The sequence below is a fragment of the Haliotis rufescens genome, unplaced genomic scaffold (genome assembly GCF_023055435.1).
Source record: "Haliotis rufescens isolate VD_foot unplaced genomic scaffold, xgHalRufe1.0.p SCAF_117, whole genome shotgun sequence".
Taxonomy (NCBI): Eukaryota; Metazoa; Mollusca; class Gastropoda; order Lepetellida; family Haliotidae; genus Haliotis; species Haliotis rufescens.
In genome coordinates, this window is record NW_025963799.1 from 454,983 (window position 1) to 474,169 (window position 19,187).

General features: G+C 42.5%; 2 protein-coding genes across 3 annotated transcripts in view; one reads left to right on the top strand and one right to left on the bottom strand.

Moving 5' to 3' along the window:
* LOC124126622 (TELO2-interacting protein 1 homolog) overlaps nt 1–5,421 on the bottom strand; it is a 112,481-nt gene extending 107,060 nt beyond the window's left edge. The window contains exon 1 of the mRNA XM_048393197.1: nt 5,201–5,421. The gene's annotated coding sequence lies outside the window, so the exon portion shown is untranslated. The remainder of the gene's footprint in view (nt 1–5,200) is intronic.
* Nucleotides 1–19,187, top strand: part of LOC124127531 (nephrocystin-4-like) — a 116,697-nt gene that overhangs the window by 8,829 nt on the left and 88,681 nt on the right. The window contains exon 1 of one of the 2 annotated variants that reach the window (XM_048393192.1): nt 5,868–5,964. The exons of the other annotated variant lie outside the window; for it this stretch is intronic. The gene's annotated coding sequence lies outside the window, so the exon portion shown is untranslated. Of the gene's footprint in view, nt 1–5,867; nt 5,965–19,187 lie in introns of those variants that run through there. 2 annotated transcript variants of the gene reach the window in all.

Consider the following 19,187-nt stretch of genomic DNA (forward strand, 5'->3'; position numbering starts at 1 on the left):
ATTAACTGATGTCTCTCCAGAGGTGACTTGCTCTTCACTGAGATCAGGGCCAAGTGATGTCACTACAATATTAATTGATGTCTCTCCAGAGATGACTTGCTCGTCACTGAGATCAGGGCCAAGTGATGTCATCTACTGATGTCTCTCCAGAGATGACTTGCTGTTCACTGAGATCAGGGCCAAGTGATGTCATTAACTGATGTCTCTCCAGATATGACTTGCTCTTCACTCAGATCAGGGCCAAGTGATGTCATTAACTGATCTCTCTCAAGAGATGACTTGCTGTTCACTGAGATCAGGGCCAAGCAATGTCATTAATTGATGTCTCTCCAGAGATAACTTGCTGTTCACTGACATCAGGGCCAAGTGATGTCATTCACTGATGTCTCTTCTGAGATGACTTGCTCTTCACTTGGAACAGGGCCAAGCAATGTCATTAATTGATGTCTCTCCAGAGATAACTTGCTTGTCACTGAGATCAGGGCCAAGTGATGTCATTAACTCATGTCTCTCCAGAGATGACTTGCTCTTCACTGAGATCAGGGCCAAGTGAAGTCATCTACTGATGTCTCTCCAGAGGTGACTTGCTCGTCACTGAGATCAGGGCCAAGTGATGTCATCTACTGATGTCTCTCCAGAGATGACTTGCTGTTCACTGAGATCAGGGCCAAGTGATGTCATTAACTGATGTCCCTCCAGAGGTGACTTGCTCTTCCCCGAGATCAGGGCCAAGTGATGTCATTAACTGATGTCTCTCCAGAGGTGACTTGATCGTCACTGAGATCAGGGCCAAGTGATGTCATTAACTGATGTCTCTCCAGAGGTGACTTGCTCTTCACTGAGATCAGGGACAGTGATGTCACTACAATATTAATTGATGTCTCTCCAGAGATGACTTGCTCTTCAATGAGATCAGGGCCAAGTGATGTCATTAACTGATGTCTCTCCAGAGGTGACTTGATCGTCACTGAGATCAGGGCCAAGTGATGTCATTAACTGATGTCTCTCCAGAGGTGACTTGCTGTTCACTGACATCAGGGCCAAGTGATGTCATTCACTGATGTCTCTTCTGAGATGACTTGCTCTTCACTTGGAACAGGGCCAAGCAATGTCATTAATTGATGTCTCTCCAGAGATAACTTGCTTGTCACTGAGATCAGGGCCAAGTGATGTCATTAACTCATGTCTCTCCAGAGATGACTTGCTCTTCACTGAGATCAGGGCCAAGTGAAGTCATCTACTGATGTCTCTCCAGAGGTGACTTGCTCGTCACTGAGATCAGGGCCAAGTGATGTCATCTACTGATGTCTCTCCAGAGATGACTTGCTGTTCACTGAGATCAGGGCCAAGTGATGTCATTAACTGATGTCCCTCCAGAGGTGACTTGCTCTTCCCCGAGATCAGGGCCAAGTGATGTCATTAACTGATGTCTCTCCAGAGGTGACTTGATCGTCACTGAGATCAGGGCCAAGTGATGTCATTAACTGATGTCTCTCCAGAGGTGACTTGCTCTTCACTGAGATCAGGGACAGTGATGTCACTACAATATTAATTGATGTCTCTCCAGAGATGACTTGCTCTTCAATGAGATCAGGGCCAAGTGATGTCATCTACTGATGTCTCTCTGTCTCTCCAGAGATGACTTGCTGTTCACTGAGATCAGGGCCAAGTGATGTCATTAACTGATGTCTCTCCAGAGGTGACTTGATCGTCACTGAGATCAGGGCCAAGTGATGTCATTAACTGATGTCTCTCCAGAGGTGACTTGCTCTTCACTGAGATCAGGGCCAAGTGATGTCACTACAATATTAATTGATGTCTCTCCAGAGATGACTTGCTCGTCACTGAGATCAGGGCCAAGTGATGTCATCTACTGATGTCTCTCCAGAGATGACTTGCTGTTCACTGAGATCAGGGCCAAGTGATGTCATTAACTGATGTCTCTCCAGAGGTGACTTGCTCGTCACCAAGAACAGGGCCAAGTGATGACATAACAGTGTTAACTGATGTCTCTCTAAAAGCGACTTGCTTGTCACCTAGAACAAGGCCAAGTGATGACATAACAGTGTTAACTGATGTCTCTCTAAAGGCGACATGCTCGTTACTGAGAACAGGGCGAGGTGATGACATAACAGTGTTAACTGAAGTCTCTCTAAAGGCGACATGCTTGTCACCAAGAACAGGGCCAAGTGATGACATAACAGTGTTAACTGATGTCTCTCTAAAGGCGACTTGCTTGTCACTGAGAACAGGGCCAAGTGATGACATAACAGTGTTAACTGATGTCTCTCTAAAGGCGACATGCTCGTCACCAAGAACAGGGCCAAGTGATGACATAACAGTGTTAACTGATGTCTCTCTAAAGGTGACTTGCTTGTCACCAAGAACATGGCCAAGTGATGACATAACAGTGTTAACTGATGTCTCTCTAAAGGCGACATGCTCGTCACCAAGAACATGGCCAAGTGATGACATAACAGTGTTAACTGATGTCTCTCTAAAGGCGACTTGCTCGTCACCAAGAACAGGGTCAAGTGATGACATAACAGTGTTAACTGATGTCTCTCTAAAGGCGACATGCTCGTCCCTGAGAACAGGGACAAGTGATGACATAACAGTGTTAACTGATGTCTCTCTAAAGGCGACATGCTCGTCACTGAGAACAGGGACAAGTGATGACAAACCAGTGTTAACTGATGTCTCTCTAAAGGCGACATGCTCGTGTGTCTTGACTATAAATATTTCAGAGCAACTTAAGAAAGAAAAGCTATCTGTAGACACATGTTCGTTGCGGCTGTGATTAGTTATTAACTTATTACAACACATTTTGCGATTTTTTAATCCGGGGGGGGTGTCATTATACGAGCAGTGATGTATTTTAGCAACTGTATTGTCTTGTATCAATACAGAAAAAACAAGGGCTGTAACAATTCACTGATACCTACTATATCATCGATACTTAAGTACACACAATACTTGAATCGTCAGTTTGTGAAATCGCGATTAGCTATAAATAGAACAGGAACTAATAGAGTTACCTCCCATAATGGCAGAAGTAGCATAGCGCTACTTGTAGGCATGGTAGTACACAAGGACGAGGTAGCTCAGGATGCACCAACTAACATTACATTTAATAAACATCCCTTCGTTTGAAAAAGTGTTTTGTGCTTGTGGTTTTCTTTGCTAAATAAATAAATGTATGAAGGAAGAGGTTTTAGAGCTGTATTTCAGTGACTTCATGATTTCTTCCTATTTGATGTGCTGTATCGTGATACCCGTAGTATCATGAGTCTGTATCATGATATGGCAAGATCCCAGGCTGTACGTAGCAGCTCTAGTGACAACCCATGTGGCATGTAGACCTCCTGAAACTCAGGGGGAATGAGTAGTGGCGCTGAATGCTGGTGTGTGAGCCTGGCGCGGTGTTGACACAGGTCAGGGTGCGTTACTCAGAGTTGTCTCCCTTCCATCATGATGAGGATTTTCACTCGTGGTTACCTGTGATTGGGACTATTCCTGAACAAGTCTGGGTACTGTCAGTTTTATTTCTATCCAAGTTGATGAAGTTGACCTGTCAAGTATAGTCGAGTCCTAAGTACCTTTCTAATCAGCCTTAAATCTAGAATTGAGCTGGTCGAGTGGTTATCACATATGAAGATTAAATATATAAACAATTATTCATCAACAAGCTTAGGACATCCACATGAGACATTTGGAATTTATGTAAAATATCAAAGTAGCAACAGTATCTTTCATATTTTGAAAAAAATAATTATCAGAAGTAACATAGAGATCATAGAACAATCATCTGTGTCATCCTAATTTTACAAAAATTGTCTGGAAATTCTTGTATTTCCCGAGCGAGAGCGAGGTTTATGCCTGAATTCTTACACAAGATTCATAAAATCAGTATGACGCACATGCGTGTTTAATAATTTCGTTATTACTCATTATTTCTTAATCTTCTTGCGCACCCCTTTAGAAAAATGCACTGATCGCGACAGCTATCTTAGAAAACCTGAGTTATGATGACGTCCACTATCTTCAGCTTTAATGTTGTTTCCAGACTAGTATGACGGCTGTCTGACTTTCTATCATGATAAGATTCGAATGACGGAAGCATTTTCACTAGTGCACATTTGATTTTTGTGAACCCTGTTATTTCTAACCCTATGGTAAATAAAGTTAAGTAACCAATGCCCAGAGAATATATTTTGAACAACTACTTTTTGGAAATATTATTTATTATTCTTATTTCTTTTGATGCATGACTCACAGTCTCTGTCTTTCTGTGTTTTTTAAAGCTTAGTCATAGTCATCATGGTCATAGCATATTTTCTGCAGCAAACTTTATACTTGTAGGATAATAATTAATGTATGTTTTTATTCATATTTTAATATTTTCATAAAACATGGGTAGGTATATGGTGCAATATGAAACTCCCAATTCCAAAATCCCGACAGTGTCAATACAGGAAGACATATGCCATCATCCTGGTAGCCATTTCCTTCAGTTACCATGGAGACCCGTGAAGATCCGGGGTAGAATAGGTCTTCAGCAACCCATGTTTGTCATGAAAGTCGACAATGCTTGTCGTAACGGGCAACTAACGTGATTGGGTGGTCTGACTCGGTTGATGCATGTCATCATATCCCAATTGCATGGATCGATGCTCATGATGTTAATCACTGGATTGTCTGGTCCAGGCTCGATTATTTACAGACCGCCGTCATTATAGCTGGAATACTGCTGAGTGTGATGTTAATCAACAAGTAAACAAAACAAACAGTTAATTGGGACCTTTTTTCAAACTGGTTAATGTGTTATGGGACGTTCCACTGTTGTATGCGAGCAAGCTCTGCATGTGTATGATATGTGTACCTCTACTGTTGAAGATTTCAATCTAAGCCAAGATTGTGATCTTATTCCAAGCTGTCATGCCATCGCGCTAAGATTGGATTGTGCTAGTAGAATAAGACTTAGGTGTGGCGATTGTAAAGTTGATAGTGACTAAGATTATCTTGTACAAGCCGGCCCTCATATTATGACCACAGTTGCCATGGTAACCGCTCACTGGGATTATTGCTGAAAGAATCTGCTTCAGAGAAAAGCTGAAACAGTTTTCAAAGAGTCTAAATAAGTCCTTTGCAATTGTTGTAATCTGGCAATATTTATTTATCTTCTATCCCAAACACTCACCTGATATTTTACACAAGGCTCCAAGATACTTGACTGCTCGTTAACACAAGGCTCCAAGATACTTGACTGCTCCTTAACACAAGGCTCCAAGATACTTGACTGCTCCTTAACACAAGGCTCCAGGAGTTGCACCTGTGGCTTGACAATCCCAGTTATCACCTGCGTGATGTGTGGGCAAGTTAATAGATCAGCAGGTCCCTTGTGCGAATGTTTCATGTGAAGTCAAGTTGGCTACCTGTTCGTGTATATCTAAGCTGCATTCATATTGATTAAATGAAAACTTTCTTCCAACCTAGATGGAAGTTGATATTAATGTCGGCCTCTTCAAGGGCAGCGTGGTCCGCCCACCCCTTGACATGCCCTCGACGATACAGACAGTCCTCCCCTCCGTAATGTTAATTATTTATGGTTATTATGTCGAGGTATGCTAAGAGTGTCTGCTGGGTAGTTTATTACAGTTGATAACCGTAAACATGTTGACCTGAAGATAAGGACTTTATAAGGGCTGCTCACACAGTGCGTTGTGTTGTTGTGTGGAGAGTTAATCGGCCGCCGCCGCGTGAAGCTGCTTGTCAGCTCATTGATCAGGGTGACATGCATCATTGATTTTTAATCTTGCCAGCATCTCATGAATGGCTTGGTAGCTAAAGTGGTGTGTTACAGCTTTCTTGATTTGTGGATGAAAGACTTATTGGAACAGGGTGAAATTGTGCATGCATTTCTGTCCATGCTCGGAGTAGAGCAGCTGTGTTCTTCATCGAGATGTGTGTGTTCCTAACCAAGTTTGTTTTTTTACCAAGATATGGGTTCTTTACCAAGATGTGTCTTTCTTATTGAGATACAATGTATGTGTGTTCTTTAATGAGATGTTTGTTCTTTAATGAGATGTGTTCCTTACCGAGATATGTGTGTTCTTCACCAAGATGTTTGTTCTTTACTGAGATATGTGTGTTCTTTAAGAAGGTTGGTTCTTTATGCGTTCTTAACCAAGATGTGCATTCTTTACTGAGATATTTGTGTTCCTTAATGAGATATGTTCTTTACAGAGATATGTGTGTTCTTTAAGAAGGTTGGTTCTTTATGCGTTCTTTACCAAGATGTGCATTCTTTACTGAGTTATGTGTGTTCCTTAATGAGATGTGTTCTTTACAGAGATATGTGTGTTCTTTAAGAAGGTTGGTTCTTTACGTGTTATGTGTTACCAAGATGTGCATTCTTTACCGAGATATGTGTGTTTTTTACGAAGGTTGTGTGTTCGTTACCGAGAAATGCATTATTTACCATGATTGGTTCTTTACTAAGATGTGTGTTTGTTACTGAGATATGTGTCCAGTGAGATTGGTTCTTTATAAAGATTGGTTATTAACTGGGATGTGTGTAGGCAATACTGGGATGTGTGTATGTAGGCAATACTGGGATGTGTGTATGTAAGCAATACTGGGATGTGTGTATGTAGGCAATACTGGGATGTGTGTATGTAGGCAATACTGGGATGTGTGTAGTCAATACTGGGATGTGTGTAGGCAATACTAAGGCATGTGTAGGCAATGCTGGGATGTGTGCAGGCAATACTGGGATGTGTGTAGGCAATGCTGGGATGTGTGTAGGCAATACTGGGATGTGTGTAGGCAATACTGGGATGTGTGAAGGCAATACTTAGGCGTGTGTAGGCAATCCTGGGATATGTGTAGGCAATACTGGGATGTGTGTAGGCAATACTGGGATGTGTGTAGGCAATGCTGGGATGTGTGTAGGCAATGCTGGGATGTGTGTAGGCAATCCTGGGATGTGTGTAGGCAATCCTAGGATGTGTGTAGGTAATACTGTGATGTGTGTAGGTAAAACTGGGATGTGTGTAGGTAATACTTGGATGTGTGTAGGCAATGCTGGGATGTGTGTAGGCAATACTGTGATGTGTGTAGGCAATCCTGGGATGTGTGTAGGCAATACTGGGATGTGTGTAGGCAATACTAAGGCGTGTGTAGGCAATACTGGGATGTGTGTAGGCAATCCTGGGATGTGTGTAGGCAATCCTGGGATGTGTGAAGGCATTGCTGGGATGTGTGTAGGCAACCATGGGATGTGTGTAGGCAATACTGGGATGTGTGTAGGTAATACTGGGATGTGTGTAGGTAATACTGGGATGTGTGTAGGTAATACTGGGATGTGTGTAGGCAAGCAGGCAATACTGGGATGTGTGTAGGCAAGCAGGCAATACTGGGATGTGTGTAGGTAATACTGGGATGTGTGTAGGTAATCCTGGGATGTGTGTAGGTAATACTGTGATGTGGGCAGGCAAGCAGGCAATACTGGGATGTGTGTAGGCAACCATGGGATGTGTGTAGGCAATACTTGGATGTGTGTAGGTAATACTGGGATGTGTGCAGGCAATACTGGGATGTGTGTAGGCAATACTGGAATGTGTGTAGGTAATCCTGGGATGTGTGTAGGTAATACTGTGATGTGTGCAGGCAAGCAGGCAATACTGGGATGTGTGTAGGTAATACTGGGATGTGTGTAGGTAATCCTGGGATGTGTGTAGGTAATACTGTGATGTGGGCAGGCAAGCAGGCAATACTGGGATGTGTGTAGGTAATACTGGGATGTGTGTAGGTAATCCTTGGATGTGTGTAGGTAATACTGTGATGTGGGCAGGCAAGCAGGCAATACTGGGATGTGTGTAGGTAATACTGGGATGTGTGTAGGTAATCCTGGGATGTGTGTAGGTAATACTGGGATGTGTGTAGGTAATCCTTGGATGTGTGTAGGTAATACTGTGATGTGTGCAGGCAAGCAGGCAATACTGGGATGTGTGTAGGTAATACTGGGATGTGTGTAGATAATCCTGGGATGTGTGTAGGTAATACTGTGATGTGGGCAGGCAAGCAGGCAATACTGGGATGTGTGTAGGTAATACTGGGATGTGTGTAGGTAATCCTTGGATGTGTGTAGGTAATACTGTGATGTGGGCAGGCAAGCAGGCAATACTGGGATGTGTGTAGGTAATACTGGGATTTGTGCAGGCAAGCAGGCAATACTGGGATGTGTGTAGGTAATACTGGGATGTGTGCAGGCAAGCAGGCAATACTGGGATGTGTGTAGGTAATACTGTGATGTGTGCAGGCAAGCAGGCAATACTGGGATGTGTGTAGGCAATACTTGGATGTGTGTAGGTAATACTGGGATGTGTGTTAGCAATACTGGGATGTGTGTTAGCAATACTGGGATGTGTGTAGGCAATACTTGGATGTGTGTAGGTAATGCTGGGATGTGTGTTAGCAATACTGGGATGTGTGTAGGCAATGCTGGGATGTGTGTGGGCAATACTAAGGCGTGTGTAGGCAATACTGGGATGTGTGTTAGCAATACTGGGATGTGTGTAGGTAATGCTGGGATGTGTGTAGGCAATGCTGGGATGTGTGTAGGCAATGCTGGGATGTGTGTGTAGGCAATGCTGGGATGTGTGTAGGCAATACTGGGATGTGTGTAGGCAACCATGGGATGTGTGTAGGTAATGCTGGGATGTGTGTAGGCAATGCTGGGATGTGTGTAGGCAATACTGGGATGTGTGTAGGCAATACTGGGATGTGTGTAGGCAATCCTGGGATGTGTGTAGGTAATGCTGGGATGTGTGTAGGCAATGCTGGGATATGTGTAGGCAATGCTGGGATGTGTGTGGGCAATACTAAGGCGTGTGTAGGCAATACTGGGATGTGTGTAGGCAATACTGGGATGTGTGTAGGTAATGCTGGGATGTGTGTAGGCAATGCTGGGATGTGTGTAGGCAATGCTGGGATGTGTGTAGGCAATACTGGGATGTGTGTAGGCAACCATGGGATGTGTGTAGGCAATACTGGGATGTGTGTAGGCAATACTGGGATGTGTGTAGGTAATGCTGGGATGTGTGTAGGCAATGCTGGGATGTGTGTAGGCAACCCTGGGATGTGTGTAGGCAATACTGAGATAAGTGTAGGTAATACTGTGATGTGTGCAGGCAATACTGGGATGTGTGTTAGCAATACTGGGATGTGTGTAGGCAATACTAGGATGTGTGTAGGTAATACTGGGATGTGTGTAGGCAATGCTTGGATGTGTGTAGACAAAGTTGGGATGTGTGAAGGCAATGCTGGGATGTGTGTAGGCAAAGTTGGGATGTGTGTAGGCAATGCTGGGATGTGTGTAGGCATTACTAAGATGTATGTAGGCAATACTAAGATGTGTGTAGGCAATACTGGGATGTGTGTAGGTAATGCTGGGATGTGTGTAAGCAATGCTGGGATGTGTGTAGGCATTACTAAGATCAAGTGTTTGTAAGCAATACAGAGGTTCTCACATACATAGTATTTATCAGGTATTTAAGATTCCCAGGTATGTTGGATTCTCAGGTAAGTCAGGTTCTCAGGTATGAAATTCTCAATTATGTAAGATTCTCAGATGTGAGATTCTCAATTATGTGAGATTCTCAGGTATGTCAGATTCTCAATTATGTAAGATTCTCAGGTGTGAGATTCTCAATTACCCTATTCGACATAATAAGCGCCCTGCTCTTATAAGCGCTCACGGCGATATTTGCAAATATAATGGCAGGTGAACAATCTCAATTAGCACACTTCTGATTGATCAATGTACCCAAGACTTATTTATTCGTGTATAATATGCACTCGTGTGTTATATGCACCCTTAATTAAGGGCAATTTAATTCTGGAAAAATGTATCTGTCGTGTATAATTCGCACATACATTGTACTTTTCTTTTGTATCATTTCAGGCTGTAAGCAAAAACCACAAAATTCACGATCTTTCAACTCTTTCACCAAAATTATATTCTAATAAGGGCCCCATATTTCTAATTTTGAGAGCGCCCTGGGCGCTTATTACGTCGAATACATTATGTAAGATTCTCAGGTGTGAGATTCTCAGGTATGTCAGATTCTCAGGTGTGAGATTCTCATGGGTGAGATTCTCAGATATTTTAGATACTCAGGTATGTTAGATTCTCAGATGTGTAAAATTCTCAGGTATACGAGGGTTCTCAATTATGTAAGATTCTCAGGTATGTAAAATTCTCAGGTTTGTCAGATTCTCAGGTATGTCAGATTTTCAGGTATGTCAGATTCTTAGGTATGTCAGATTTCAGGTATGTCAGATTCTCAGGTGTGAGATTCTCAGGTATGTAAGATTCTCAGGTATGTAAGATTCTCAGGTTTGTCAGATTCTCAGGTGTGATTCTCAGGTTTGTCAGATTCCCAGGTGTAAGATTCTCAGGTATGTCAGATTCTCAGGTATGTGTGATTCTCAGGTGTTAGTCATTCTCAGGTATGTAAAATTCTCAGGTGTGAGATTCTGAGGTTTGTCAGATTCTCAGGGGTGAGATTCTCAGGTATGTAAAATTCTCAGGTTTGTCAGATTCTCAGGTATGTCAGATTCTTAGGTATGTCAGATTTTCAGGTATGTCAGATTCTCAGGTGTGAGATTCTCAGGTATGTCAGATTCTCAGGTATGTCAGATTCTCAGGAATGTCAGATTCTCAGGGTTGAGATTCTCAGGTTTGTCAGATTCTCGGGTGAGATTCTCAGGTTTGTAAAATTCTCAGGTGTGAGATTCTCAGGTTTGTCAGATTCTCAGGGGTGAGATTCTCAGGTTTGTCAGATTCTCAGGTGTGATTCTCAGGTTTGTCAGATTCCCAGGTGTAAGATTCTCAGGTATGTCAGATTCTCAGGTATGTGTGATTCTCAGGTGTTAGTCATTCTCAGGTATGTAAAATTCTCAGGCGTGAGATTCTGAGGTTTGTCAGATTCTCAGGGCTGAGATTCTCAGGTATGTCAGATTCACAGATATGTAAGATTCACAGATATGTAAGATTCTCAGGTATGTCAGATTCTTAGGTATGTCAGATTTTCAGGTATGTCAGATTCTCAGGTGTGAGATTCTCAGGTATGTAAGATTCTCAGGTATGTCAGATTCTCAGGTATGTCAGATTCTCAGGGTTGAGATTCTCAGGTTTGTCAGATTCTCAGGGGTGAGATTCTCAGGTTTGTAAAATTCTCAGGTGTGAGATTCTCAGGTTTGTCAGATTCTCAGGGGTGAGATTCTCAGGTTTGTCAGATTCTCAGGTTTGTCAGATTCCCAGGTGTAAGATTCTCAGGTATGTCAGATTATCAGGTATGTGTGATTCTCAGGTGTTAGTCATTCTCAGGTATGTAAAATTCTCAGGTGTGAGATTCTGAGGTTTGTCAGATTCTCAGGTATGTCAGATTCACAGATATGTAAGATTCTCAGGTATGTGAGGGGTTTACTGTGGTTAATTATGGCAGACTTGTTATTTCTTATATTTTGCCAAATTAGAATTTTCTCAAAGTAAAAACAAGAAAGAAAGTAAATGCTGTTCGCAAATGAAATAAGATCACTGATCTTCAGCCTGGTGACTGGTGTGACTTGATCCAAATTTGGTTAGCCATGGCTTTGAATATTGACAGTCCAGTATTGCAAATATTCCTCAGTCGCTAGGGAGGTTTGATGATTGAAATGTTCCATGTATCACTGATGACACTTTCTGAACAATGATGTCTTTGTGTTCCCCCAGCTACAATGCTTCAGTAGCTATGATACTGTTTATCTCGTATTGACCAAGCTGCCGGCGCCGGCGGAGCGGAGAAATGGCTGGCATGGTGTTGAGCTGGCTGGGTGATTGTGCCACAGCCACACTGGGTGGAGAAAGGGTTACACGTATAATGGAGCATTGTTATGATGATCGATTCCTGGGTATTGTGGTAGCGATAGATTTTACTCAAGTATCAGCAATAGCAACTATTTTAGACCACTAGTCCTTATAATGATAACATATAGCAAAACTCTTAAAATGGTAAATTTCTACTAGTCGATGATATAAGGCAGTTTGGCAAGGACTATAGTGCCAATGTAAAGCGGTTCACTCGTCGCCCCGAAGACCCGGTTTCTAATTCCCCTCATAGGTACAGTGTGTGAAGCCCATGTCAGATGTCCCCTGTCGTGATATTGCTGGAATATGGCTAAAAGTGTATGAAACCATACTGTTCGTGAGAGAACATAAAGAATTAACGTCATTTGTTTCAAAAGTTTATTCCTGCTACACCATCACTTGGATACATGAAATTGTGTTTGTGTTTGCTTCATGCGTCTCATAGCACGTCATACATGTGTTTACCTTCTACCGAGTTTCTTCATGTTTCCAACTGTGTTGGACCGCAGGTGACAAACTAAGGGGAAGTAATTCTTGAAAGTTACGGAAAAACATAAATTGCTATTCAGTAGCAGCTTAAATTAAAACGAAAAATGATTCTACTTATTGTCAACAAAACCCCACCCACCTGACAGAGTTAAACGTCACAGTCTATGTACCTGATAAACAGGTAATTCAATGATAGATGATTGGAGATCACATCTACACTGTCTATTCAAGAACACACACTTTCACAGCAGGTCTTGTGTATTCACCCTTGGGAGTTTTCACTCTCACAGTTCTCACTTCACTATCATCACCAGGCAGAATGTCAATTATTCTTCCCATTTCCCACTGACCTCTGGGTTTAGAGTCATCAACTATCAGAACAAGATCACCGACCAATATTCTGCAACCACCAACTCTCCAGCGATGCCTTGCTGTCAAGTTAGATAAGTACTCTCTCATCCATCCACGATTCAGATGATCTGCAAGGACTTGGGCTTGGCGCCATCATTTTCTGCTGCACATCTCTTTGTCCTGGAACACATCAACTGGTTGAAATAGGTTAGATCTGCCGAGCAAAAAATGGTTCGGTGTCAAAGCGGTGAAGTTGTTTGGGTTTGCACTGTTGTAAGTCAAAGGTCGACTGTTCAGCATTGCTTCGACTTCAATCAGAGATGTGCGAAGCACAGATTCATGAACAAGGGTTCCTTTCAAAACACAATTTAAGGCTGTTTTTACAGATCTCACCAGTCGTTCCCATGCACCACCAAAGTGCGGACTAAGCGGTGGATTAAAGTGCCACTGAATACCTCGCACACACAGGAAGTCACTGATTTTGGCTTGTTTGAGATTGTGAAGGCACTGAGTTCGTTGTCTGCTCCATGAAAGTTTGTACCGTTATCGCTATACAAATGTTGAGGGTTTCCACAACGCCCGATAAAGTTTCTGAGAGCGAGAAGAAAATCATCTGTTTCCAATGAATCAGCAAGCTCAATGTGTACTGCCCTTACAGACAGACAAGTAAACAAACATCCCCACCTTTTCATTGTGCTTCGCTTGAACTTTACCAAAATCGGGCCAAAGTAGTCCACTCCAGTATGAGAGAATACTCCATCTGTAAGGCTTACACGACATGATGGAAGGTCTGCCATCTTGGGTGCAACTGGATTCACAGAACGCTTCCTACACTCTTGACAACTTCTGACAGCACACTTTGCTAACTTTCTTGCACGAAGAGGCCAGAATCGCTGTCTTACTGTAGCTATAATGTGTTCAGTACCACAGTGAGCATTTTCCTTGTGAGTTTTATTCATCAGTAGCTGTGTGACTGGGTGATAATCTGGAAGGAGGAGTTGATACTTTGCTTCTCTTGGAATAGTAGCTTTTCGAAGTCGTCCTCCCACTCTGAGATGTCGTCCATCATAGAATGGTGATAGTGTTATCAGAGATGATTTTGGAGATATTTTGTTTCCGGATAGAGCACAATAAATCTCATCTTGAAATGCATCCTTTTGTGCTTCTTGAACCCAGGCGAGCAACGCTTCCTCACATTCACTCACTGTCAGACTTTCATCTGTTACAGGTTTGAGGTCAAGATGCCTGAGTTTCGACAGAAAGTTTCTGGCTGCTCTGAGAACCCAAGCTGAAATGCGACACAATCTTTGCCATGTAGAATAGTCAGCTGGATTCAAGAAATTTGAGATTTGTGGTTCAGTCAAATGTCTTTGATTCAGATTGATTTCAGATGATGCATTTCTAGTGGTCTTGAACACACTCTTCTTCACTTCAAGATCATCACTGAGCATATCAACAGGGTTTGACAGTTTTGGCCATGTGTCCTCACTTTTCCATAAGAACTCTGGACCCCGCAGCCATGGATGTGTTTCTGTGTGCTGTTTTGCTTGAAGTCCGCGAGTACAGTGATCAGCCGGATTGATATCTGATGGGACATGACGCCATTGTTGAGGTTTTGTGGAATTGTGGATTTCTGCTATCCTGTTAGCGACGAAAGGCTTGAATCGCTTGTTGGAATTGTTCAAATATTGTAACACTGTATTTGAGTCAGTCCAAAACTGAATTCTCTGGACAGGGACCATCAATTCTTCTTTGAGAGAAAGCCAAAGTCTAACCGCTAATACAGCACCTTGCAGTTCCAGCCTTGGAATTGTCAATGCAGGCTTAAGGGGGGACACACGCGTCTTTGCAGCCAGGAATGAACAAGTCACTTCATCCTGGTCAGGGTAAGATTTGTAGCGCATGTATGCACATGCTCCAAAGCTTTTCTCGGAGGCATTTGCGAACAGATGAACTTCAATGAGACTGGATTGTGATGAAAAGCCCTGGTGATGCCTGCACAGGTTGAATGATGACAAGTCTTGAATTTCTTCCAGCCAGCCATTCCATCTTGATTGAATTTCTAGTGGCAAGTCATCATCCCAATCAAGACCTAGCTTCCATAAGTCTTGTATGAGACACTTTGCGCGAACTGTGTATGGAGCCAAATACCCACAAGGATCAAAGATGGAGCTCACCATGCTTATCACACCTCTCTTTGTTCTGGCACTGTTGTGAATTCTTGGATCAAACACAAAAGTGTCCGAGACAATATTCCATTTTAGTCCAAGGGCTCTGATAGTGGATATTTCATTAAGATCAAGATTCTTTGAGCTAACAGCTCTTTCACTTTCAGGGATTGATTTCATCACAACTTCTGAATTCGAAATCCACTTGTGGAGGTGAAATCCACCCATTTTCATGAGGTATGTAATGTCTTGGATCAGATGCACTGCAGTAGTTTCAGTCTCAACTGATTTCAAAAGATCATCAACATAGAAATCATTGAGGGCTGTATCAATCACTGACTGCTCAAATAGGTCAGCATTGTCCTTAGCTGTGCGCTTCACAGCGTAGTTTGCACAAGAGGATGAGTCAGCTGCTCCAAACACATGTACTTTCATCCTGTACACATCCGGAGGACCAGGAGTCTTGAGATCGGATTTCCATAGAAATCTGAGTGCTTCAGAGTCCTCCTTAGGGACCCCCACTTGATGGTACATACCTTCTATATCAGCAGCTATCGCAACTTCAAAAAGTCTGAATCGCTGGAGGATGCCAAACAAACTGTTGACGAGATCAGGACCAGTCATTAATTTGTCATTCAGAGATGTGCCCAAATATGAAGCCGCAGCGTCAAACACAACTCTCACCTTCCCTGGCTTATTAGGATTCATCACACTGTGATGAGGTAAGTACCAGGTACGACATGATGAATTGTCAATTTCTTGAGCCAAGAGTTTCTCTGCTTGATCCTTTGACACATAATCGTTGAGAGTTTTGCTATAAAGAACACCAAATTCAGAGTCTCTCACAATGCGCTTGGTTAAGATTTTGAGTCTTCTTTGAGCTGCTTTCAAGTTGTTTGGCAATGGTGATTTATCACGCCACAGCATGCCAATTTGATAGTGTCCTTCAATTAGTTGAGTCGTTCTTTCAAGGATGTATTGTGCCTTTTCATCTTCAGTTGAATAGGGCTTTGTCTTGTTGTGTGAAATCCAAAAAGATTCTGTTTTCCAGAAGTCTTCAAGCTGATCACTCAAATGTTGATCACGAGCAATTGTGAGGTTAATTCTAGCTTGAGTTTCATGATACAGTTCATCATCACTGTGGGCTATTCCCATGACTGTCCACCCCAGCAGGGTTTTGACTGCAATGGGTTGATTTTCAAGTCCTCGGATCATGTCAAGTTGAAGGTGTGCTTCAGGGACATCAACACCAATCAACATGTTGACCTGGGTGGGTTCAATATCAGGCAATGGCAAGTCTTTGAGGTGTTCCCATTCATCACTGATACGCTGAGGAAGACAATCAAAGGCATTAGTATCAACTGCCCAATCTTCTTTCAAATGGATTCTCTGTGCATCAAGATCACTAGCTGATTCAATGTCAAGTGATACCTTGTGGGAGTTTTCAGTTGAAACACTGTTGTATGTTTTAACCTTGAGCTTTCTTCTCTCTCCATGGAGACCTAAATCTTTTACCAGATCCCTATGAATAAGGGTGACATCACTTCCTGAGTCTAACAAGGCAAAAGTCTTGATTATTCTGCCATTTGGACCAAAAGCATGACAGGAACAATCTGCAAATACACTTTTGCTCTGGATGACTGCAGTTTCTTATTATAAACCACCAGTGGCTCAGAAAAAACATTGTGCAGTAGTGTGTGATGTTTCTTACCACAATGTTTCTCTTGGCAAGTCACAGTAGAGGAACATTTGTTTGCTTGATGTGATGGTTTAAGACAGTTGAAGCACAAACTGTGATCGACAATAATGTCCCTTCTCTCAGATGCAGTCTGGTTTGCGAAAATAGGACACCTGTACAGGTACTGAGACTCACCACACAATGCACATGGTGCTTTTGCCTGTTTTGGTGTTGTATCTACATTGTCAATGATTGTTGGCGGTTTTGTTGATTGCTTTCTGACAATCCGCTTCTCTTGAGGCTTGGTGTGCCGTGTGTCGTTCTTGTGACGTTTGTTGGTGTCTTCACGTGATGGCTCATTCAAAATCGGGATGGCATATGGGTTGAAGTCTGCCTCAACACAATCTCTCAACCAGTTCTGCAGATCAATGAGGTTCGGGTCTCTGAAAGAAACAATGTTTCTAACGAACTCATTCCACCGGGTTACTTTGTCGATGGGAAGGCACCTTGTAACTTTCAACACAATGTCAGAGCTGTTAAGGTCAGACAGGTAATTCAGTTGCTGCAATGTCGCAATACAGTCAAGAACAGCAACATAGAGTCTACGCAATGCAGATGGATCATGACTAGGTACTTGTGCTCCTGACGCCACGCTATCAATGAAAGCACTGCATACTTTTATTCTATGACTGAATGAAGCTTTCAGCTCCTTGAGTGCCAAAGCATAGTTTCTTCCACTGTAACCAAGTCCTTGAATAAGTCGCTTGGCTTCACCATCAACATGCGATTTAAGTATGTCCATGCGTCTGGTGTCTGTAATGGCAGGCCTGCAGTGTATCTGCACGTAAAATTGCTCAACAAATCGTGGCCAGGTAAGAGCTTCACCATTAAACACTGGCAAGTCGATCTTTGGTAGATCACGTTCACTTTCAAGTTTTATCAGTGTATGTGACAAATTCTCATGTGCATCCAGGAACACTGGTGTGGTTTCTTGTCCGATGATTAATTCGTCAATAGACTGCTGTTTCATGTGCACTTGTTCAAGTCTTGACTGTGGTAGTTGTTGTGTCATGGGTTCTTGGTAGAATGGCTTTGCATGAGGGTTAAAATGACTTGTGTGTTTTAAAGCAGTCTGATCCAGCCACTGCTGTATGTACGCTTTACTGTCGTGTTTAGTTGCAAGCAGATCAGCTTGATTTTCATTGTCGTTCAGCATAGTTTGGTACATACGATGTTCAAGATCGGCCACTTCTTTAAGATGTCTTGCCTCTTGTCGCGCCTTTTCAGCTTGTAAGTCAGCAATTTGGGAAACTAATTTTGCATTTTCCTCAGCATGAACAACTTTTAACTTTACTTGCTCACTTTTCATTGCTGCACTGTGTTCAGTAACTTGTGTGTTGAATGTGGAAGCAACTGATACACTTTTAACACTGGTACGAGTTAAATACACTGCTATCTGGTGAATAACATCATTTGCCACATCAAATCTGTTATTAAACCACTCTTCTTCATACCGAGTTTGTTCAGTGTCAAGGGAGTCAATATAACGTTTGTGTGCAATAGTGAACGATTTTATTGCCGCTTCTAACTGTTCAAGTGTTTGCCCGAGTTTTCGTTTGGAACGACCTGCTGTCATTTTACTTGACGCTCTATTACACAAAGCAGTGACATGGGCTGCATGTCCACGACGGACATGCTTCAATTCATCCCTGATTGTGGTCACAGAATCGTCGTCTGACATGGCGAACTACAATCTTCCAAAACACGTGTTTCGTAAATAGTGTTCAGTTTTCGATCACTGCATTACACACAGTTGGAAACTTTATGTTCGTGAGAGAACATAAAGAATTAACGTCATTCGTTTCAAAAGTTTATTCCTGCTACACCATCACTTGGATACATGAAATTGTGTTTGTGTTTGCTTCATCAAGTTCATGCGTCTCATAGCACGTCATACATGTGTTTACCTTCTACCGAGTTTCTTCATGTTTCCAACTGTGTTGGACCGCAGGTGACAAACTAAGGGGAAGTAATTCTTGAAAGTTACGGAAAAACATAAATTGCTATTCAGTAGCAGCTTAAATTAAAACGAAAAATGATTCTACTTATTGTCAACAAAACCCCACCCACCTGACAGAGTTAAACGTCACAGTCTATGTACCTGATAAACAGGTAATTCAATGATAGATGATTGGAGATCACATCTACACTGTCTATTCAAGAACACACACTTTCACAGCAGGTCTTGTGTATTCACCCTTGGGAGTTTTCACTCTCACAGTTCTCACTTCACTATCATCACCAGGCAGAATGTCAATTATTCTTCCCATTTCCCACTGACCTCTGGGTTTAGAGTCATCAACTATCAGAACAAGATCACCGACCAATATTCTGCAACCACCAACTCTCCAGCGATGCCTTGCTGTCAAGTTAGATAAGTACTCTCTCATCCATCCACGATTCAGATGATCTGCAAGGACTTGGGCTTGGCGCCATCATTTTCTGCTGCACATCTCTTTGTCCTGGAACACATCAACTGGTTGAAATAGGTTAGATCTGCCGAGCAAAAAATGGTTCGGTGTCA